At 35.8% G+C, this 24,658-nt stretch overlaps 1 pseudogene; it reads right to left on the bottom strand.

The window, feature by feature from the left end:
• Positions 1–30: 30 nt before the first annotated feature.
• LOC132529992 (T-box transcription factor T-like) overlaps positions 31–24,658 on the bottom strand; it is a 54,918-nt pseudogene continuing 30,290 nt past the window's right edge.

The raw sequence follows: 24,658 nt of genomic DNA on the forward strand, positions 1-24,658 counted from the left end.
GTGAGAATCCTGAGGAGAAGGGACCTGAGATTATTTGGGTAAGATAGTGTTCACTGGGAAGGTCTGGACTCCCAGACCATTAGGTAGCTATGCTGTCTGAGACCCTGGTGTGAAGGTGCTCTACTAGCTGACCACAGGTTGGGGTACTGATGCAGTCCTGTTGTGCTCAGGAGTAACATGATAGTATGTACACACATGCTGAGGCTGGGCTAAGTTCATGGGATCAGATCATGGACAACTTGCAAATGAATTGTCAGAATAGGTTGGAGAATTTTTCCAATGAGTGTATGGGCTAAGTATGAGCTTGTCCAAGTGGGGAGGAGTCCTAGGCACAGCTTTGAGGACAGGGACAGGGATGTGTGAACTGTGGTTCCTCAGCATAGAGCATTTTTCACAGCCATGGGTGGAGAAAAGTGAGACAGGACCTCCAAACTGAGGATGGGGGTTGACAGCAGGTAGAAGGAACTGAGTCCAGGGATAAGCTACTTCCATTAGTAATACCCAGGTTGCTGTTTGTCTCTGGGTTCTTCCATCTTATCTTTGTGATCCCTGCTTCTTTTTGCGTCACAGCAAGGCCTTGCAAATCAGTTTTATTTAGTTTTAAGAGCTGTAATCTCTTTCTGGTAAGCTTTGACAGATATGCATCGAGTCTTGAGAATGCCGTGGCTGGTAGTCATCCCCTGTAGACCCTCAACTCATACTATATGAATTTAGAGCTTTTATTTATGTAAGGAGTTCAATATGCACATATGAATTGGACTGACCCCCCAGGCACCCACTCTCTGTTCACACACTTCCAGAAGTGGTTGCTCTCCATCACAAAATCCAAGATAAAACAACACATGGTGTTCAAGTCCAGGCCAGACATACTCAATTTCAGCACTGGGAACATCCTCCTGCTGTTATTGGTGACCATCATCTGGTTGGTGAGCTCTCTGAAGTGCAGCCATATCTAACTTCTCTTGGTTAGAGAAGGGGGTCACCCTTCTCCCTGCCAGCCTGTAGCTCTCACTTCAAGGAGCTCAGCTGGTGGTCCACTCTATTGCAGGCTATTCTACAAGTTCCGGACACCAAGGGAGATTGTCCTCTTGCTGACCCTTCTTCATGGCCCTCCAACCCAGACTTACTTACCCAAGAGCCATATTTAACTCCTTTCAACAGCCACTCTTCCAAGAAAAGGAGCAGCAAAGGTCCACAGTTCCCAGGCAGAGACCTGTGAGGAGAAGACTTGAAGGTAGGAGAGGGGCAGAGGGGTGAAGATAGAGGATATTCCCCTTGAACTCCTGCAATGCATGACTAAAGTAGCTCTTTGTGGCATTGGATTTGCTTTAAACAATTAAAAATCAGACTATTGACTAGCACACAAATATTTATAAAATATACAAATAAAACTATTGATATCTTTGAAGCCCATTTTTAAACAAAAGGAACATTTTTAAATGTGCCAGGATATAAATTATGGGTACCTCAGGATTATTATAACTTTTCTATAACATTTTATTAGATCTTTATGGTGTTTTTAAAAATGTTGGCCACTGATATTTGAAATTTGATAGGTATTTATAAAGTTTCCTCAAAGGATTCTTATGACAGCTAAAATTTTTGCCTATTTAGACAGACACTTTTGGCTGGCTACTCGGTAAAGTACCACATGCTGTGATTATTACTTTTTGTGCTTTCCAAGTCAACACCCAGATGCCTGTGAACCTGACCTGCACAGAGTAGTTATTTTGGTTCTTTAAACTGCCTGCCAAACTGTTGCAGTAGCTTTTTCATATGGGCAGATGGCCACTTCAGAACAAATCAAAATATAATATTTGGTCTCTGAACTTACTTTTGAATTCAAATCTTTGAATATGAATGCTAACTCAGATTGAATTTTGGGTTTGACTAATTGTTTTGGTGTTCTTAGGCAGTTTTCATGAAACATATTTGATCAAATAACTTAACATGGACTTCACTTCTTATTAGTTGTATAATGTCCCTTCTGGCGTGTTAAATGCAATAAAAATTTGAGCATATATACTAATATGTAGCTCCTACCCAGCATATGATGAACAAAATATGTATTAACAAGAGACATCAATCCATTTCTGAGGTTATGCACGTAGTTTACTGCTGAAATGCGGTAAAACTTTAAAATTTGTAATTTCTGGTCAGAGTTTATGAGAAACATGAATATGAGCAAAATAGGTAAATTTAGTGTTTTTTTTAACAAGGTAGGTATGGCACAGACTTCAAACTATAACACAGATTTCAAGCAAACAAGGGTAATTACATTGATTTAAGCAGTTCTTTCCCATTTATTCATATATTTTTTTGTCTTAATTCAGACCTAGCTTAATTCACCCCTCCCTCCCTCCCTCCCTCCTTTCCTCCCTCTCTCCCTTCCTTCCTTCCTTCCTTCCATCTTTCCTTCCCTTTCTTCTGTTCTGCCTTTCTTTCTCCTATCTCTTTAAACTGCAGTCCTGAGTAAAATGGATGGTTTCAGATTAACCTAATTAATTACAACTAAATAGCCACTTATGTCATTAACCCAGGATACTTCCCTGGGCTACTCAGATCCAAATGTAGATTTCATATTTTCAATGGAACAGTGTTTGTTAGAAAATATATTTCATATTATAATCTTTATAATGAGAAAAATGCTAATTAAAACCAAAACCATTAGTCACCTGTAAGATTTGAAATATATGAAAAGTTTGATAACACTCTGTTGGTGAGGCTAAGGAGGAAAAAGCAGTCTAATATTTTCTTTTTCAAAATGTAAAATGGGACAACATCCATGGAGAAGATTTTATCAATATCTAACAAAATCATAGCTGTATTTGGCCTTTGATCTATCGATCCCTCTTCCAGGAATCTGTTCCAAAGATCCAAAAGTACACTGACATTAGTTTGAAATGACATGTGTCAAATGTTCTTCAATGTAACATTATTGGTACTAGTAACAAAATTGAAATCACCCCCAAAATCCAAAATTCTAACACCAAAATCCAACAGTTATATAAACTGCAATATATCTACACAGTGGATTACTATGTACTTGTGCAAAGCAGTTGGGAAGATCTCTACAAAATGTATTAAATGGATTATATATTGTATATTTTGGAGTATAAATTGTTAAGTGATAAAAGGAAGCTGCAGAAAACTGTGTATAGTATGTCACCTTTTGTGTAAGAAACCCTCCCTTCCTTCCTTCCTTCTTTCCATCCTTCCTTCCACCCCTTTCTCTCTCTTTCATCTCTGTTTCTTTTCTTTAGTTTTTCACAGTTTGTGCTTTTTTATATATTTGCAAAAATAAATAAGGGAAGGAGAGAAGAAAAACTCATAAAAATTGTTCCCTATAAGGTAACTGTCTCTCCATTCTGAAAAGTGAGACGTTGAAATCATCTACTATTAATGCACTTCTGTCTATTTTTCTAGTCAATTCTGTCAGTGTTTGTTTTATATATTTAGGTGCTCTGATGTTGCACGAATATATATTTGTAATTGTTATACCTTCCTAGTGATTTGACCTTTTATCATTATATAATGTCCTACTTTGTTTTTGTGATAGTTTTTTGTTCAAATTGACAATAAATTTTAAGCATAATTAACTGTCATTAGCACAAATTCATGAACTGTATCTTCGTTTTTCTCATTTTTTGAAACCTTATATTTATAATCATAGTTATTTATATTTGATAGATAAAATTATTTATAAAGAATTCAAGTTATAAGTAAATGGAAATGTATCATTCAATTTTTGCTTTCTTGCTAGTGGAGAACATTAAGCAAAACTAAGATTTTTAATTCATAAATATGGTAATAAAAGTGAACATGTATTTAAAGTATTGAAATAGTATAACTGAAGAATAAAGGAAACATTATAATAAATGCTTTATTACCATTAATGTTAAATTCTTTTGATTACTGATTTTAATTGAAGATTTTAAAAATACACTATAAAAAATAAAAATACATTATAAATATATTTGCATTATAAATCTATATTTAAAACTTGTAAATGTTGATAGAACTAACTGTCCTGTTGAATACTGGAACAGAGTTCCTCATCTAATTATTTAATTTTTATGATCCTTGTGAAATAACAGTTAACTATTTGAAATGTGCTATTCATTTTTGTATGTGTTTTACAGAAAGAAATTGTATTCTGTCATAGCTTACATTTCTAAATTCAAAAAGGCAAATATTTCAAGACCTTTATTATCTTGATCATTTTGACACATTTAAAAATCATCCAATTTTAACAAAGATGTCCTTACTAGGAAATGGTAAGTTCTACTGACAAGTTAAAACAAATGATCAATTATTATTTTTAATTATATTTGTTGCTGGGAAAAAGAAATTGTAGAAAACTAGTCAGAGAAGAAGGATTATATCCTTTAGTTTGTAATAAATTTATTTGTAAAGATGGGTGATGTGATGCCTAGCTGTGAAAATAAGTAGCATGACAAGTAAATATTAAAGCCATGGAAGTGATCTAAAAATACCTGGATAATTATTGCAGATTATATAAATGTGGGTTTCTGGGGTAGGATTGGAGGTACCAGCCACTTTCCACTGGAAACAAAGCTTCAGTGACTTATATTCTATTGCCAGAAGAACTGGGGAATTTAAACATAGAAATAGAGTAATTGGATGATTTATTTCATAAGCATACATTTTTAAATGTTGCTGATGACTTTTCTTGAAAGTAAAGCCAGAAGGATTTCAAGATTCTTAACTGTAAATATTAGAAATGATTATTATAATACTTTCCATGATAAAATTATTTGAAACTTACTCTTGTATATTCCCAATGAAAGGTGATTCTTATTTTTTATTGCGGCTAATTTAATGAAATAATATTTTATACAAAACACAATTTTCCTAACTTGGAAATTATAATTAATTAAATTAAGAACACATTTGAGTTTTGAGTGTTGTCATTTAGACTGTGGGCATTATCAGGGCACAATAATCCACTTGGTGAAAATTTAGTCTAGTCGAAGGTCAATTATTTTACTTCCTTGTAATTCACATGATATGTCCTTGCAAATAGAAGCAGCCGCTAGCCAAGTAACTAGGGAGAAACAAAGAGCCTTGGGTGGGTGATATTTCAAATTCAACAGTATAAAGCAAAGAAAAATAACACATTTTAACACATAAAAAATGCTAGAAAAAATGTTTACATGCATGATTCTAGTTTGGTAATTGCTTATATTCTAAATTTTTTCATATCAATTCAACAATAAGCACCTTCCTATCATGTAAATCACTATCACTTATAAGTAAGTAGTGTTGTAGTTTTAAAGTATTTGGCTTTATCAAGTAATATATGCTCATTAAAAAATCACATGTTAAAGAATGTTTTATATTAAATATCAATAGAGTCAGATCACTTCTTCACTTCTAAGGCTACTCTCCAGACAAGTTCTTCACAATTGCTTATATTTTGGTTATTTCCCTTCTCAAACAATATATATTTTCTGAATTTATTAATATCAGATAACATTTATTATTCCCCCAATATCAAATATAAATATTTAACTCACTCAGGTCCTCTTCTCCAACTGTTTTAGTCAATTATGTTATTGTTTTGGTTTTTCTGTCAATTATCTTTAGTATAAACAATGTAATTAAACTCAATCATTTTTCTATAGTCCTTTAATTCAGTTTTCATACTTTATATGACAATTTTAATACCCTTGTTTCTCTACCCAATTTTCTTCACAATCTGCTTTGTGTAAGTTACATTTTTATCATAGCTCTTGGATTTTCATTCCATCCTTAAACATAGCATCTTCTTTCCGTGGCCTGAAGATCGACTCAAAATTGAAAGTAAATAAACAATATTTTCATCATTATGGTTACAAACATATTGAGCAATAAAATACCAATTATCTTTCCATCTTTAGGAGTTCAAATCCAAATGCCCCTTGAGGGAGAATGTTAGGCTGAAAGAATTTCCTCAGTTGGTAAAAAATCATTTAAAATTATATTTGGAAAATAATTTCCATCCTCAGTTTCTGTCATTTTTGGAGGTTATATTGGCCATTTAAAAATTGCATGTACTGCTTTTATTCTCAACATTTTTCAGTTCTAAATCATGCTTATCATTATGTTCTACTACCTTTATTTCTTAAAAGTACCTGTAATGATCTCCACTGGAATTTTATTACCTTCTCTGTTGGGTTTTCTCTTTGTTTTTCTTTTATTATAACTTTCTTTTGCTTAATTTACATATTAGTTTCTTTTCTTCCCTTAAGCTCATAATGAAAGATCTTCATAAACTATGAAGTTAGCAGATAACATTTCTGAGTCCTAAGCACTATAGTGTTGATTTTAAGCTTAGGAATTTCTTTAATCTCCTAAAAATGAAATATATACATATATATAGACAGTATGTGTTCCCCCAGCTGATTGGTAAATAGGACTGTCTTCTATTTAGGTCTGTACTAAGTGGGGTATTATAGGATGAGAGGCTACACACAGTAATCTCTTTTTTTCACCTGATCATAGCAGTCTGCCTTGCTGTTGATAGCACAAGCACCAAACTGACAAAGGCTTTACTATGAATCAACATTCAGACTATTGATCTTATTTAGGATTTAAATGTTTTATTTAAATGTTTTAAAAAGTTTCATTTTGAAGTAATTGTAGGTTCATTAGCAGTAAAGAAATAATGCAGAGGGGTCTCATGTACTCATTTCCCAGTTTCTCTCAATGGCGACATCTTAGATTATAGTACAATATCACAACCACAATATTAATTTTTATGTAAGATGTGTGACAAGTCAAGGCCCAGTTTTTTTTAACCTATCAGATTGCTCTAGTACCATTGGTTTAAAAGGCTATCTTTTCTCCATTGAATTGTTCCTTTCACTTTTGTCAAAAATCATTTGGGCATATATGTGAGTTTATTTCTGAATTTTCTGTTCTCTCCTATTGGCCTATGTGTCTATTCCTCCACTCACACCACACAGTCTTGATTACTAAAGATAGTATAAGGATGAATTGGGAGATTGGAATTGACATATATACACTATTGATACTACGTATAAAATGGATAACTAATGAGAACCTACTGTATAGCACAGGGAACTCTACTCAGTGCTCTGTGGTGACCTAAATGGGAAGGAAATCCAAAAAAGAGAGGATATATGTATACGTATAGCTGATTCACTTTGCTGTACAGTAGAAACTAACAAAATATTGTAAAGTGACTATACTCCAAAATAAATAAATAAAGCAGTAATAAAAAAAGATAAAGAAAAAAAATAAGGCTTAAAATTGGGTAGACTGGCTTCTTCTACTATATTCTTCATTTTCCAAATTCTTTTTGTTCTTCTAGTTCCTTTGTTCTTTTCCATATATATTTTTAAATAATCTGGTCTATACAAAAATTCTTGCTGATGTCTTGATGAGAATAGTTTTAAAATTATATATCAATTTTGGCATAATTGAAATCCTTACTGTTATGAGCTAAATTGACTCTCTCCAAAATTTATGTGTAGAAGTCTTAACACCCCAGACTTAACAATATGATAATGTGACTATATTTGGGATATGGTCTTTAAAGAGGTATTTAAATTAAAATGAGGTAATTAAGATGGGCTCTAATCCAACCTTATTTGCAATTAGGACAGACACACATAGAGGAAGACTCTGAAGGTACAGAGAAGGGATGGCCATTTAGGAGCAAAGAAGAGAAGCCTTAGGCAAAATAAAACCCTGCTGACATCTTGATCATGGACTTTAATAAGCCTCCAGGATTGTGAGAAAATATATTTATTTTATTTATGCTACCCAGCCTTTGATATTTTGTTATGATGGCCCTTGCAAAACTAACGGTTACCAAGCTGAAGCTTCCAATCTATAAACACTGAATGTCTTCCATTTATTTAGAACCTCTTTGATTTTTTTCATGAGCATTTTATAGTCTTTTGATGACAAGTCTTGTAAATACTTGATTATTTGGATATATTTCTATATTTCATTTTTGAGTGATTATAAAAATCTCACTGCCCATAGTTAATTCCTAGCAAATAGGTTTACAATTAATATTTTATGTTTGTTTTATATCCTGTATCCTTGCTTAACTTATTAATTCTAAAAGGGTATTTTTTTGAGTATATGTGTATTCCTAGACTTCAATTTGTATACAATCATATCATCTGCGAATAGAGACAAGTTTATTTCTTTCTTACCTACATATCTGTCTTTTAATTATTTTTCTTGCCTTACTGAACTTGCTAGAACACCTCATACTACGTTAAATGAGTGCGGTGAGAGTGAATATCCTTGCCTTGTTCCTGATCTTGAGGAGGGAAATAATTCAGTCTTTCATCATTAAGTATAATGTTAACTTTGGGATTTTGGTTTTCTTTTTGTTTTTGATTTCCATAAATGCTGTTTATCAAGTGGAAGAAGTTATTCTCTATTCCTATTTTTCTGAGAGCTTTTTGTTCATTTGTTGTTTTTACAACATGAATGGTTGTGAAATTTGTCAAACCCTTTTTCTGCATTGAATTATATGACCATGCAATATTTTTTCTTTAGGATTGGGTCAATTACATTGATAATTCTTGAATATTGAACTGGCTTTACATGCTGAGAATGAATATCAATTGGTAATGGTGTATAATTATTTTTATATATTGCTAATTCTATTTATTAATATTTTGCTAAGAATTTCTACATTTATTTTATGATGGAAATTGGTGTGTAGTTTTCTTTTTGTGTATTGTCTTTTTCTTGTTTTGGTATTACTATAATAATACCGTCATAGCAATAGAAATAAAAATCCAGTATTTTACTTCAAAAACTGTGATCCTCATGAACAAGATCTGTGATTTCTGTCATTAAAGATGTGGGGATAGGGAACTAACAAGCCATTATTTTTTCTTTGGAATTTATTTTTTCTTTGGAATTTATTCTCTGGAATCATATGATCATTTATCATATGTGATTGCCAATAGGTGAATTTTACAACTACAGTAAGGGGTGGTGGGGAAGTACAAAGAGATTCTTCTAATACCAGACACAAAACTGAATTTCTGTGTAATTTAGAACAAATTGATTTAACCTAATGGAATTGAAATTTCTATGCTGTAAAATGGGAATTATGACGCCAACTATTAACAGTATTGGGGAAATCAAATGAAATAATATAAGTAACATCTTGTAAGAACATAGATTTTTTAATAAGCTCAGTGAGAAATTAACTGTATCTCTATTCTCTATCTATCATCTATAGAAATAGAAAAAAATAGAAAGATAGATGTGGGCTGGGGATAAACAGGATTTCCACTTCCAACATCCATCATGTCCTTAAAAGAGAATGTAGACTAGGCTTTGGTGGGTTTGACAGGAAAGTCAGAATCCAAGTTGCTCATAAATATTTCACAGGAAGGACACAGATGCTGCTTAAAGTTCTTTCTGAATGGTGTTAGGTGACTTGATTCCGAAAAAGCTTTGAGCTTAGAAAAAATGAGCTTTGCGTATTGACAAGAGTCCTCACGTGGGAACAGAGTCAAAATTAACAGACTCTGCAACCCAAAGGAGGCTGGCTGAATATTCCCGCTACCTTTGCTTTGATCATGTGACCATCTCACGCTTCTGTCACTTTCATTAAATAAAAATTAATCTTAACATATTTGGGCAGGAGTGGGGGTGGGTTGGCATGGGTGTCTACTCTGTCAAGGATAAAAAATATCCTTTAGTTCTCATCACCTAATCAGTTGATTTCAGCTCCATTTTCTCCCTTTTCTTTCTTTATCACTGCCTAACCTTGTCCCCTAGGAGTTTCAGACCTTGTTATTCATAAATGGCATAACTTCGTGCACCTTTTCCTTTTTACTCAAAAGTTTTCTCTAAAATCAAAGGATTACTTGGCTGATTATAAAATTCTTGCATCACATATGCTTCCTCTCAGTATATTTTAGATACTGATCAAACTGTCTCCTTGCATGAATATTACTGTGAAGATGTCGAATCCATCTTGATATTTCACACTAGTAGGGGGCATGATCTTTTCCCCTCCTACTCCTAGGATTCTTTCTTTGTACCTGAATTTTAACATCCTTACCAGAATATGCTTTGATTTGGAATGGTAGGTATGAATGTTAGGTTTCATTATTTCTTGGAAATCTATGAGCCCCTTCAGTCTACACATTCAACTTGTTTTTATTTCAGAAAAAATGTTGAAAAAATTATACTTTATACTCTTTCTATATTTTCATTTGCTTAGTTCTTCTTAAAAATATCAATAATGCATGTTAGATATACCTTTTTAAAGTCTAGCGTTCCTTCTGTGATCATGTTTACATTCCCCTTTCTCTCTCCCTGCTCCACCTCCCTCCCTCCCTCTCTTTCTTTCTCTCTGAGTCACCCTCATAACTACTTATAAACATCTAACTTTTTCCACCTATAACGGCATTATTCTCTACACTGGCTTTTCATTTTTTGTCATATTGTGACATTTTGCAACTCAATTCTATGTTCTTTGGACATCCTATAAAGTCTCTTTGGAATACTTTTTTCTCATTGTTCAAATTTCACTTATTACTTATAAAGATGATATTATCTATAAATTCTGTGAGAATAATGAGAAGCATTTCTTTCATTCCTTTGTTTTACTGTAACCATCTTTTTATCAGAAATGACCGTTTACTGATTTAAAGAAAAATGTTTTGCGCATAGAGCACATATCATTTCCTTTCTAAGTACGATCCATCTTTGAATTATTTTTGCTGCTTGCCAGAGATGTTGACAACTATGGTAACTGGGACTATCTGGGGCGTGGATTCAGAGGTGTTGACTCCAAACTCTTGCTCAACAAATTGCTTGGGTGACAGAAAAATCTTCTTTGGTATTCAGCGTACATTTGGCAGATGTGAAAAACATTCAGTATTTAAGGATGGGGAAATTTATAGCTGATCACGGGTGACTAGAGTGATGGAATGGCTAAAGGCGTTAAGGGAAGAGGAGGGTTGTTCTTCATAGATCAAGAAACTGTCACTGCCTTAGACTACAGCTCATGTGACCATTTTCGCCCCAGAGCTGCTGACAGTATGAAGGGTAAGCTCTCTGTCTGTGTCTGCTACTGTTAGAAATGTATTTTGCTATTAAGCAAAAACCAGGAGCCCACTCTACCATTGCTGCTAAATTACTCTCAAAGTTGCTGACATTCACTGCTGCCTAAAATCACCTTTTAAAAAATGGCTTTATAAAATATAGGTTAAATATTATAAAATTCATCCATTTTGCGAGCATTTAATTCAATAAATTTTTGTATATTGTAGAGCTGGTCTGCCTTTCTTTGCCTCCACCCCTGCATGCTCTTCTCCTAGAATGGAGGTTCCATGCCAAGAAGACCATGAGCAAGATGCCTTCTTTTGTCGTTATGGTCCTGCTACTGTCACAGCCCCTAGGTGCTGAAAGAAACTGAAATAGCAAAGTAATATTCTGTTTCTTCTTTCTTCCTTCTAAATTCCATCTAGTGCCTCCAATTGGCAGAAACCAAGAGAAATTCAGAAAGCTAGGTTGTCTGAAATATGTGGCTTGCATGTTTATCCCTCAAAAGTACAGAAGAGGGGGGACCTTGAAGATGGCGGAAGAGTAAGACGCAGAGATCACCTTCCTCCCCACAGATACACCAGAAATACATCTACACGTGGAACAACTCCTACAGAACACCTACTGAAGGCTGGCAGAAGACCTCAGACCACCCAAAAGGCAAGAAACTCCCCACGTACCTGAGTAGGGAAAAAGAAAAAACAGAGACAAAAGAATAGGGACGGCACCTGCACCAGTGGGAGGGAGCTGTGAAGAAGGAAAAGTTTCCACACACTAGGAAGCCCCTTCGCGGGCGGAGACTGCGGGAGGCGGAGGGGGGAGCTTCGAAGCCGCGGAGGAGTGCACAGCAACGGGTGCGGAGGGCAAAGCGGGGAGATTCCCGCACAGAGGATCGGTGCCGACCGGCACTCACCAGCCCAAGAGGCTTGTCTGCTCACCCGCCGGGGCAGGCGGGGCTGCGAGCTGAGGCTCTGAGGCTCTCGGGTTTCGGTTTCGGACGGAGCGCAGGGAGAGGACTGGGGTTGGCGGCTTGAACATAGCCTGAAGGGGTTAGTGCACCACGGCTAGCCGGGAGTCCGGGGAAAAGTCTGCACCTGCCGAAGAGGCAAGAGACTTTTTCTTCCCTCTTTGTTTCCTGGTGCGTGAGGAGAGGGGTTTAAGAACGCTGCTTAAAGGAACTCCAGAGACGGGCTCGAGCCGCGGCTAAAAGCGCGGACCCCAGAGACGGGCGGGAGACGCTAAGGCTGCTGCTGCCGCCACCAAGGGGCCTGTGTGCGAGCACAGGTCACTCTCCACACCCCTTTTCTGCGCAGCCTGTGCAGCCCGCCACTGCCAGGTTCCCGGGATCCAGGGACAACTTCCCCGGGAGAAAGCACGGCGGGCCTCAGGCTGATGAAAAGTCACGCCGGCCTTTGCGCCGCGTGCCCCTCCCTCCCCACCGGCCTGAGTGCGCCAGAGCCATCGAATCAGTGGTTCCTTTAACCCCGTCCTACTGAGCAAAAAACAGACGCCCTCCAGCGACCTACACGCAGAGGCAGGGCCAAATCCAAAGCTGAGCCCCGGTGAGCTGTGAGAACAAAGAAGAGAAAGGGAAATCTCTCCCAGCAGCCTCAGAAGCAGCGGATTAAAGCTCCACAATCAACTTGATATACCCTGCATCTGTGGAATACCTGAATAGACAACCAATCATCCCAAATAAAGGAAGTGGACTTTAGGAGCAAGATCTATGATTTTTTTCCCTTTTCCTCTTTTTGTGAATGTGTATGTGTATGCTTCTGTGTGAGATCTTGTCTGTATAGTCTTGCTTCCACCATTTGTCCTAGGGTTCTATCCGTCCATGTTTTTTTAAAAATTTTTTTTCTTAATAATTAATTTTAATTTTAATAACGTTATTATACTTTACCTTCGTTCTTTCTTTCTTTCCTTCCTTCCTTCCCTCCTTTAGACAACGAATCATCCTAAATCGAGGAGGTGGTCTCTGAGAGCAAGATTTATGATTTTTCCCCCTTTACCTCTTTTAGTGAGGGTGTATGTGTATGCTTCTGTGTAAGATTTTGTCTGTATAGTTTTGCTTCCAACATCTGTCCTAAGGTTCTATCCGTCCCTTTTTTTTTCTAAATAAGAATTTTTTAATTCAATAACTTTATTATACTTTATTTTATTTTTACTGTATCTTCTTTCTTTCTGTCTTTTTTCCTTCTTTCCCTCCTTCCTTCCTTCCTCCCTCCCTCCTTTCTTTCCTTCTTTCCTTCTTTCTTTCTTTCTTCCTTCCTTCCTTCCTTCCTTCCCTCCTTTCCTTCTTTCTTTCCTCATACTTCTACTAATTCTCTCTACTTTTTCTCCCTTTTATCTGAGCCGTGTGGATGAAAGGCTCTTGGTGCTCCAGCCAGGAGTCAGGGCTCTGCCTCTGAGGTAGGAGAGCCAACTTCAGGACACTGATCAACAAGAGACCTCCCAGCTCCACATAATATCAAATGGCGAAAATCTCCCAGAGACCTCCATCTTAACACCAGCACCCAGCTTCACTCAACGACCAGCAAGCCACAGTGCTGGACAACCTATGCCAAACAACTAGCAAAACAGGAACACAACCCCACCCATTAGCAGAGAGGCTGTTTAAAATCATAATAAGGCCACAGACACCCAAAAACACACCAACAGACGTGAACCTGCCCACTAGAGAGACAAGATCCAGCCTCATCCACCACAACACAGGCACTAGTCCCCTCCACCAGGAAGCCTACACAACCCACTGAACCAACCTTAGCCACTGGAGACAGACATCAAAAACAGCAGGAACTACGAACCTGCAGTCTGCAAAAAGGAGACCCCAAACACAGTAAGATAAGCAAAATGAGAAGACAGAAAAACACACAGCAGATAAAGGAGCAAGATAAAAATGCACCAGACCTAACAAATGAAGAGGAAATAGCCAGTCTACCTGAAAAAGAATTCAGAATAATGATAGTAGGAATGATCTGAAATCTTGGAAATAGAATGGACAAAATGCAAGAAACAGTTAACAAGGACCTAGAAGAACTAAAGATGAAACAAGCAACGATGAACAACACAATAAATGAAATTAAAAGTACTCTAGATGGGATCAATAGCAGAATAACTGAGGCAGAAGAACGGATAAGTGACCTGGAAGATAAAATAGTGGAAATAACTACTGCAGAGCAGAATAAAGAAAAAAGAATGAAAAGAACTGAGGACAGTCTCAGAGACCTCTGGGACAACATTAAACGCACCAACATTCGAATTATAGGGGTTCCAGAAGAAGAAGAGAAAAAGAAAGGGACTGAGAAAATATTTGAAGAGATTATAGTTGAAAACTTCCCTAATATGGGAAAGGAAATAGTTAGTCAAGTCCAGGAAGCACAGAGAGTCCCATACAGGATAAATACAAGGAGAAATACGCCAAGACACATATTAATCAAACTGTCAAAAATTAAATACAAAGAAAGCATATTAAAAGCAGCAAGGGAAAAACAACAAATAACACATAAGGGAATCCCCATAAGGTTAACAGCTGATCTCTCAGCAGAAACCCTACAAGCCAGAAGGGAGTGGCAGGACATACTGAAAGTGATGAAGGAGAAAAACCTGCAGCCAAGACTACTCTACCTAGCAAGGATCTCATTCAGATTTGATGGAGAAATTAAAACCTTTACAGACAACCAAAAGCTGAGAGAGTTCAGCACCACCAAACCAGCTTTACAACAAATGCTAAAGGATCTTCTCTAGGCAAGAAACACAAGAGAAGGAAAAGACCTATAATAACGAACCCAAAACAATTTAGAAAATGGGAATAGGAACATACATATCGATAATTACCTTAAATGTAAATGGACTAAATGCTCCCACCAAAAGACACAGATTAGCTGAATGGATACAAAAACAAGACCCGTATATATGCTGTCTACAAGAGACCCACTTCAGACCTAGAGACACATACAGACTGAAAGTAAGGGGATGGAAAAAGATATTCCATGCAAATGGAAACCAAAAGAAAGCTGGAGTAGCAATTCTCATATCAGACAAAATAGACTTTAAAATAAGGACTATTAAAAGAGACAAAGAAGGACACTACATAATGATCAAGGGATCAATCCAAGAAGAAGATATAACAATTGTAAATATTTATGCACCCAACATAGGAGCACCTCAATACATAAGGCAAATACTAACAACCATAAAAGGGGAAATCAACAGTAACACATTCATAGGAGGGGACTTAAACACCCCACTTTCACCCATGGACAGATCATCCAAAATGAAAATAAATAAGGAAACACAAGCTTTAAATGATACTCCATCCAAAAACAACAGAATACACATTTTTCTCAAGTGCTCATGGAACATTCTCCAGGATAGATCATATCTTGGGTCACAAATCAAGCCTTGGTAAATTTAAGAAAATTGAAATTGTATCAAGTATCTTTTCTGACCACAATGCCATGAGACTAGATATCAATTACAGGAAAAGATCTGTAAAAAATACAAACACATGGAGGCTAAACAATACACTACTTAATAATGAAGTGATCACTGAAGAAATCAAAGAGGAAATCAAAAAATACCTAGAAACAAAAGACAATGGAGACACAACGACCCAAAACCTAGGGGATGCAGCAAAAGCAGTTCTAAGGGGGAAGTTTATAGCAATACAAGCCCACCTTAAGAAGCAGGAAACATCTCGAATAAACAACCTAACCTTGCACCTCAAGCAATTAGAGAAAGAAGAACAAAAAAAAAACCCCAAAGCTAGCAGAAGGAAAGAAATCATAAAAATCAGATCAGAAATAAATGAAAAAGAAATGAAGGAAACAATAGCAAAGATCAATAAAACTAAAAGCTGGTTCTTTAAGAAGATAAACAAAATAGATAAACCACTAGCCAGACTCATCAAGAAAAAAAGGGAGAAGACTCAAATCAATAGAATCAGCAATGAAAAAGGAGAGGTAACAACTGACACTGCAGAAATAAAAGAGATCATGAGAGATTACTACAAGCAACTCTATGCCAATAAAATGGAAATCTGGAAGAAATGGACAAATTCTTAGAAATGCACAACCTGCCAAGACTGAATCAGGAAGAAATAGAAAATATGAACAGACCAATCACAAGCACTGAAATTGAAACTGTGATTAAAAATCTTCCAACAAAGAAAAGCCCAGGACCAGATGGCTTCACAGGCGAATTCTATCAAACATTTAGAGAAGAGCTAACACCTATCCTTCTCAAACTCTTCCAAAATATAGCAGAGGGAGGAACACTCCCAAACTCCTTCTACGAGGCCACCATCACCTTGATACCAAAACCAGACAAGGATGTCACAAAGAAAGAAAACTACAGGCCAATATCACTGATGAACATAGATGCAAAAATCCTCAACAAAATACTAGCAAACAGAATCCAACAGCACATTAAAAGGATCATACACCATGATCAAGTGGGGTTTATTCCAGGAATGCAAGGATTCTTCAATATACGCAAATCTATCAATGTGATAAACCATATTAACAAATTGAAGGAGAAAAACCATATGATCATCTCAATAGATGCAGAGAAAGCTTTTGACAAAATTCAACACCCATTTATGATAAAAACCCTGCAGAAAGTAGGCATAGAGGGAACTTTCCTCAACATAATAAAAGCCATATATGACAAGCCCACAGCAAACATCATCCTCAATGGTGAAAAACTGAAAGCATTTCCACTAAGATCAGGAAGAAGACAAGGCTGCCCACTCTCACCACTCTTATTCAATATAGTTTTGGAAGTTTTAGCCACAGCAATCAGAGAAGAAAAGGAAATAAAAGGAATCCAAATCAGAAAAGAAGAAGTAAAGCTGTCACTGTTTGCAGATGACATGATCCTATACATAGAGAATCCTAAAGATGCTACCAGAAAACTACTAGAGCTAATCAATGAATTTGGTAAAGCGGCAGGATACAAAATTAATGCACAGAAATCTCTGGCATTCCTATATACTAATGATGAAAAATCTGAAAGTGAAATCAAGAAAACACTCCCAATTACCATTGCAACAAAAAGAATAAAATATCTAGGAATAAACCTACCTAAGGAGACAAAAGACCTGTATGCAGAAAATTATAAAACACTGATGAAAGAAATTAAAGATGATACAAATAGATGGAGAGATATACCATGTTCTTGGATTGGAAGAATCAACATTGTGAAAATGACTCTACTATCCAAAGCAATCTATAGATTCAATGCAATCCCTATCAAACTACCACTGGCATTTTTCACAGAACTAGAACAAAAAATTTTGCAATTTGTATGGAAACACAAAAGACCCCGAATAGCCAAAGCAATCTTGAGAATGAAAAAAGGAACTGGAGGAATCAGGCTCCCTGACTTCAGACTATACTACAAAGCTACAGTTATCAAGACGGTATGGTACTGGCACAAAAACAGAAAGATAGATCAATGGAACAGGATAGAAAGCCCAGAGATAAAGCCACACACATATGGACACCTTATCTTTGATAAAGGTGGCAGGAATGTACAATGGAGAAAAGACATCCTCTTCAATAAGTGGTGCTGGGAAAACTGGACAGGTACTTTTAAAAGTATGAGATTAGATCACTCCCTAACACCATACACAAAAATAAGCTCAAAATGGATTAAACCTAAATGTAAGGCCAGAAACTATCAAACTCTTAGAGGAAAACATAGTCAGAACACTCTATGACATAAATCACAGCAAGATCCTTTCTGACCCACCTCCTAGAGTAATGGAAATAAAAATAAAAATAAACAAATGGGACCTAATGAAACTTCAAACCTTTTGCACAGCAAAGAAAACCATAAACAAGACCAAAAGACAACCCTCACAATGGGAGAAAATATTTGCAAATGAAGCAACTGACAAAGGATTAATCTCCAAAATTTACAAGCAGCTCATGCAGCTCAAACAAAAAAACAAACAACCCAATCCAAAAATGGGCAGAAGACCTAAATAGACATTTCTCCAAAGAAGATATACAGACTGCCAACAAACACATGAAAGAATGCTCAACATCATTAATCATTAGAGAAATGCAAATCAAAACTACAATGAGATATCATCTCACACCAGTCAGAATGGCCATCATCAAAAAATCTAGAAACAATAAATGCTGGAGAGGGTGTGGAGAAAAGGGAACACTCTTGCACTGCTGATGGGAATGTGAATTGGTTCAACCACTATGGAGAACAGTATGGAGGTTCCTTAAAAACTACAAATAGAACTACCATATGACCCAGCAATCCCACTACTGGGCATATACCCTGAGAAAACCAAAATTCAAAAAGAGTCATGTACCAAAATGTTCATTGCAGCTCTATTTACAATAGCCCAGAGATGGAAACAACCTAAGTGCCCATCATCGGATGAATGGATAAAGAAGATGTGGCACATATATACAATGGAATATTACTCAGCCATAAAAAGAAACGAAACTGAGCTATTTGTAATGAGGTGGATAGACCTAGAGTCTGTCATACAGAGTGAAGTAAGTCAGAAAGAAAAAGACAAATACCATATGCTAACACATATATATAGAATTTAAGAAAAAAAATGTCATGAAGAACGTAGGGGTAAGGCAGGAATAAAGATGCAGACCTCCTAGAGAATGGACTTGAGGTTATGGGGAGGGGGAAGGGTGAGCTGTGACAGGGCGAGAGAGAGTCATGGACATATACACACTAACAAACGTAGTAAGGTAGATAGCTAGTGGGAAGCAGCCGCATGGCACAGGGATATTGGCTTGGTGCTTTGTGACAGCCTGGAGGGGTGGGATAGGGAGGGTGGGAGGGAGGGAGACGCAAGAGGGAAGACATATGGGAACATATGTATATGTATGACTGATTCACTTTGTTATAAAGCAGAAACTAACACACCGTTGTAAAGCAATTATACCCCAATAAAGATGTTAAAAAAAAAAAGATCAACAAAATGAAAAGGCAAAGTACAGAATGGGAGAAAATACTTGCAAATGATGTATCTGATAAGGTGTGAATATCCAAAATATATAAATAACTCATACAACCTCAATAGCAAAATAATCCAATTTAAAAATGGTTGTTATTTTCAATGCTAATAGCACAACAGAATCACAAGCTCTCTGGAGAACCCCAGCAAAGCCAGTAAAAATAAAATACACCTGATTATGTGTCATCCATTCTGTCTGCTTTCACCATGCATGCTTTTAGGCTGTAGATTTTTTTTTTTTTTTTTTTTTTTTTGCCACACTGCGTGGCATGTGGGGTCTTAGTTCCCCAACCAGGGATCAAACCCATGCGGAGTCTTAAACACTGGACTGCCAGTGAAGTCCCTGCAGAACATTTTTTGAGAAACTGGTTTAAGTAAATCAAATACTTCATCTTTTCTTGTTTCACTGGTATCTTCCTCTTTCCTTTAATTTATATCTTGTAAAAATTGCATTGCATTTTACAGGAGTCCTTAATCCTCACTCTTCTTCATTCTCAATCAGTGACCTAATCTATTCTTTCTTAAATGCTGAAGCTTTGATCATTATATTTTCTGAGCTTTTCATGTCAAATGCTTTGAAGATACATTATCTTTTTGAAAACATCAATATATCATCAGAATTAACATCAAATGCATTGGTTCTCAAAATTAAGGGAAAAATAGACACACCTGGAAGGGCTTGTAAAAACATAGATTTCCAGGTACCTACCCCTCCACTTCTAGAGGTAAGTAGGAAGGCAGCCCTCTCTTAACAAGGTAAAAGGCTCACACCAAGAACTTGCTCATGCTAGCACCCTGATCTTGAACTTGTAGCCTCCAAAACTGTGAGAAAAAATATTTTTGGTCTAAGCCCTCTAGTTTATGGAAATTTGTTATCGCAAACCAAGCTAAGACAGAGCCTTAAGAGTTTGCATTTCAAACAAGTCCCCAGGTGACAGCTGCTGAACAAGTGGTCATAGGTGAGAACCTCTGAGTTAGTGCCCTTCTTCCTCATAGAAAGCAGCATCCCATACCCTTTCCAAGGATAGGCACCTTCGAGGTCCTTGATCTACAAATTATTCCCTTTTTCTTTTACATGTATTATTGTCTTTTCCTCCACCTCCTTGATACTTATTACTAAATATAATACAATTTTTCTTACAATATTTTCTCTACATTATTACTCAGTTTTCAGATGCCTTATTCATTTATTGTTCCTTGAATCTATATTCAACATTTCATTTCCTCACTGTCCACTGACATTTATCTCAATGACAGCAGAAATAATATGTTCTTACATGGAAGCCTTCTTCTAATCAAGTAACATTTTTTTCCACTGTCTTTGAGTTTTTCATTACAAAATAGCTGAAATGTCTATGCTCTTCCTTCCAATTAGATGAATTTAACCATTTTCACAACTTCTTCAATCTCTGCCTTGAAGTCTTCTTATATCATCCCAGTCTTCCTCTAACTGCAATGCATGTACTGGTGAAACTCTAATTCCTTGAGATTAAAAAAATGTGAGGAGGGAAACAGTGATTCTATAACAATTTGAATTGGAGGTACGGTGAATATTATATTAACTTCTAAGTGACATACATTTATGAGTTTGCATATTAAATGCTCTGAAAATTCCTGCAAGAGTTTTAAATGTGTTTAATTCAGTGTTTCCCAAATTTACTTAAATGTAGAATGCCTCTTTAAGGATATGTTGATAGCCTTAATGAATATTATCTTGGTGCAATGTGAAAATACTTTCTATGTAATTGGCTTGTTTTTAGCAAAAAGATAACTTTTATTTTTAATTTTCTACAGGGTGCCCAGTACCTTCATTTTTTTGCCACATCTATTATGGGTATAGTCATTCTTTGTTTATCTAATGACAGTAAAAAGAATCAGTATAGATGCGCAGTGAATTTGTGCTGATGAAAATCACCTTCATTGACAGATGCATATCTAAATCATTTTGGATACACAATCATGTCATCTGGCAATGTTTATTGCAGGGAACTAAGTTATATTACACAGGGATTATAATAACATAGCTAGAGTATGAGTTTGAATCTGTACACTAATCCTTACTTGTGTGATTTAAAGCAAATTATAAAAGTTGCAAGTCTCCTGAAAAGCATCAAAAGGCCAATTGTATGCCAACCCTTAGCACAGAGCATGGTAGATAATACATTCTCAACACATCACAGTTTAGCAATCAATTTTGTAATAGCTTCCAAAAGCATAAATAAGAAAAAAAAAAGCTATTGTAACAGTTATGAAGCCCATCCATTAATCTACAATCTACTCCTGTTAAAAAAAATAACCATCAGAATGCAGCAAAGATATTGCCATTAACTTCTATTTAGGAGTGTTATAAGAAACTGTGTTTGGAATCCTTCCATCTGTTTGCATAAGAATATCATTTAGTTCATGATTAACTACATTATATCATTTTATTTTTAGAATTTGCAAAAACTTTAAGTACAAGGATTTTTTGTATTTCTTTTAAGTAATTGTTCTGTTTTTCATGCTATATTTTTGTGAATCTCATACATTGTAATATATCCCTTTTGAAATACCTATTAGCAAGGAACATATGACCCAGCAATCCTACTTCTGGGCATATACCCTGAGAAAACTATAATTCAAAAAGAGTCATGTACCACAATGTTCATTGCAGCACTATTTACAATAGCCAGGACATAGAAGCAATCTAAGTGTCCATTGACAGATGAATGGATAAAGAAGATGTGGCACATATTTACAATGGAATATTACTCAGCCATAAAAGGAAATGAAATTGAGTTATTTGTAGCAAGGTGGATGGACCTAGAGTCTGTCATACAGAGTGAAGTAAGTCAGAAAGAGAAAAACAAATACCATATGCTAACACATATATATGGAATCTAAATAAAAAAAAAGGTTTTGATGAACCTAGGGGCAGGACAGGAATAAAGATGAAGATGTAGAGAATGGACTTGAGGACAAGGGGAGGGGGAAGGGTAAGCTGGGCTGAAATGAGACAGTAGCATTGACATATATGCACTACCAAATGTAAACTAGACAGTTAGTTGGAAGCAGCTGCATCACACAGGGAGATCAGCTCAGTGCTTTGTGACCACCTAGAGGGTTGAGATATGTAAGGTGGGAGGGAGACATAAGACGGAAGGGATATGGGGATATATGTATACATATAGCTGATTCACTTTGTTGTACAGCAGAAAGTGGCACAACATTGTAAAGCAATTATACTCCAATAAAGATGTTAAAAAAATGTTAATATATTAAATGAACAAGTGGTATTTTGTTGCTGATGAAATTTATTAACTTTAAAATATCAATATTCTCAGTATTGAATGGATATGGATACCTTAATAAAACAAAAGTAACTTATAATCTTTAAAAAGTTTCTTCAAAAATCTATATTAAAAACAAAAATCTCTGTTGCTACAGGCAAAATTTAACCTTTGTCAATCACAATCACCTATTTTTGCTTACTTTATGAAAAGTTTTTCGTGAATGGTGCTGTAGGAAGTCAGTTTTATGTTGGTTTTTGAAAGGAAAGGAAATTTTAAAGCAGGTAAATGAAAAAAGATACTAATCTAGAACAAAGATTCTAATCTACTCAAAGATTCAGAGGTAGCCTCTTTGTTCTGCTTCTATCTAGATATATTATGTATATTATATATATATATAATATATATATTATTCATTCCAGGAGTTATTTTAAAATACGCTCCAAAAAGGCATTTAAGAAAAACTTAATCTGTTTCTATATTTATTTTTCCCTTTTTTAGCCTCATTTAAGTTTTTTTAAAAACTATCATCCCTGAAAAGTGTTTGAGCTGATAATCTGACAACGTAAATACCACTGTTTTGTCCGGTTAAATTCTCCTGCAGTGTACAACTAGCAGTATCCAAAAATGAGACAATCAATTCGCTCACACACAATGCATCTTGGAATAGTATTTTCTTGTTAAAAGTCCAAATTCTGTAAAGGGTCTTAGTCCCAACATAAATTTTGGAGCAAAATCTGTGATATAATAACTTCAAAGTAGAATAATGGGGCTCAAAGGAATCTTTGTTTCAATTCCTCTAAATTTCTTTAATCTGTCAAGGAATGAGGCCTGTAGAAATTGCAATGTGTGTGATCTTTGACAACTAAAATAACCATCGTCTCTCATTTTCAGTTAAGATGAAATTATCCTTCCTGACTCTCTGAAAAGGCCCTATTTAAATCAAACTTGTTTTTATGCTGATTGTATTATCATTGTTACTCAGTACAGCAATAATTATGTACCAGTTTTTAAAGGGGAATTTTTCTTCCCTGTTATTGATATTTTTATATTGTGAACAGAGATACGTTAGTAACCCTAAGCCTCTTACTAACTTTTTCCTCACTCCACTACTGAGGAGGTATATCTTCTTGTCTGATTCCTAAATTTGGACAGAATGACTAGGTTTGTGTGTGTGTGAGGGGTGAGGTGGGTTATTATCCTCAGTTTTCTACTCTCTCCCTGTATTGGAATTATATGTTCACACTTTGCCATGTGAGGTTTTAATGCTCCACATGCTTTATTTTATGTACTTTTCAGTCCCACTGATTTGTCTGTATTCACATGACTTGCTTTGGGCAAGAAAATATGGGCAGACTTACAGGCCAGTTTTGAGCCAGGGCTTTAAGAAGCATTGTTTGTTTCCAGTCTGTGCTTTAATGATCTGTCATGAAAAAAGCATGCTTAGCTAGCTACTGGTACAAAGAGAATATAGAGACCCAGGAACAGACCTGAAACCTACTGCAGCCCGAAGCTAAACCAAGTTGGCCAGTACTCTGAAGCAGAGCCACTCTACTAATACATAGACCTGTAATAGAGAAAAACGTGTTGTTTGACACTACTGAGCTTGGGAGTGTTTGTTACAAAGCATTGCTGGAGCATTGGTGAAGCAATTGAAGCAATACAACATGATTGTCTAAGCTTTACCCTGGAATGACAAATAACAATGTTCCAGTTACAGGCATATTCACCTGGTAAGTAAACTGTGATCTCTGCATTCAGATATATCCTGCCTGGATTCAGAAAGCATATTTTTGTTGACTTTCTTTTCTTACTTTTCTATTTTCTGATTTGAATAATAGAGCATCTAGTAAAGAAATGGAGTTGGCCTGACACGAAGCTTAAATGTTAGGTACAGTTTACACCCAAACATATTTTGAAAATATTTTTACATTTATGCACTGCATTATTGAAGTACATATTATAATATGTAGTAAATCATTCTATTTTAATATTCATATTTAATAAATCATTGCATTCAACCCATTTATTTGATTTTTTTAAAATTTTTTATTTTACACTGGAATATAGTTGACTAACAATGTTGTGTTAGTTTCATGTGTACAGCAAAGTGATTCAGGTATACATATATCATTTTTCAGATTCTTTCCCCATTTAGCTTATTACAAAATACTGAGTATAGTTCCCTGTGCTATATACAGTCAGTCCTTTTTATTTTGTATATAGTAGTGTGTATATGTTAATCACAAACTCCTAAGTTATCCTTCCCCCACCTTTTCCATTTGGTAACCATAAGTTTGTTTTCTATGCCTGTGAGTCT

This window comes from Lagenorhynchus albirostris, chromosome 11, assembly GCF_949774975.1.
Source record: "Lagenorhynchus albirostris chromosome 11, mLagAlb1.1, whole genome shotgun sequence".
In the NCBI taxonomy this organism is placed as follows: domain Eukaryota; kingdom Metazoa; phylum Chordata; class Mammalia; order Artiodactyla; family Delphinidae; genus Lagenorhynchus; species Lagenorhynchus albirostris.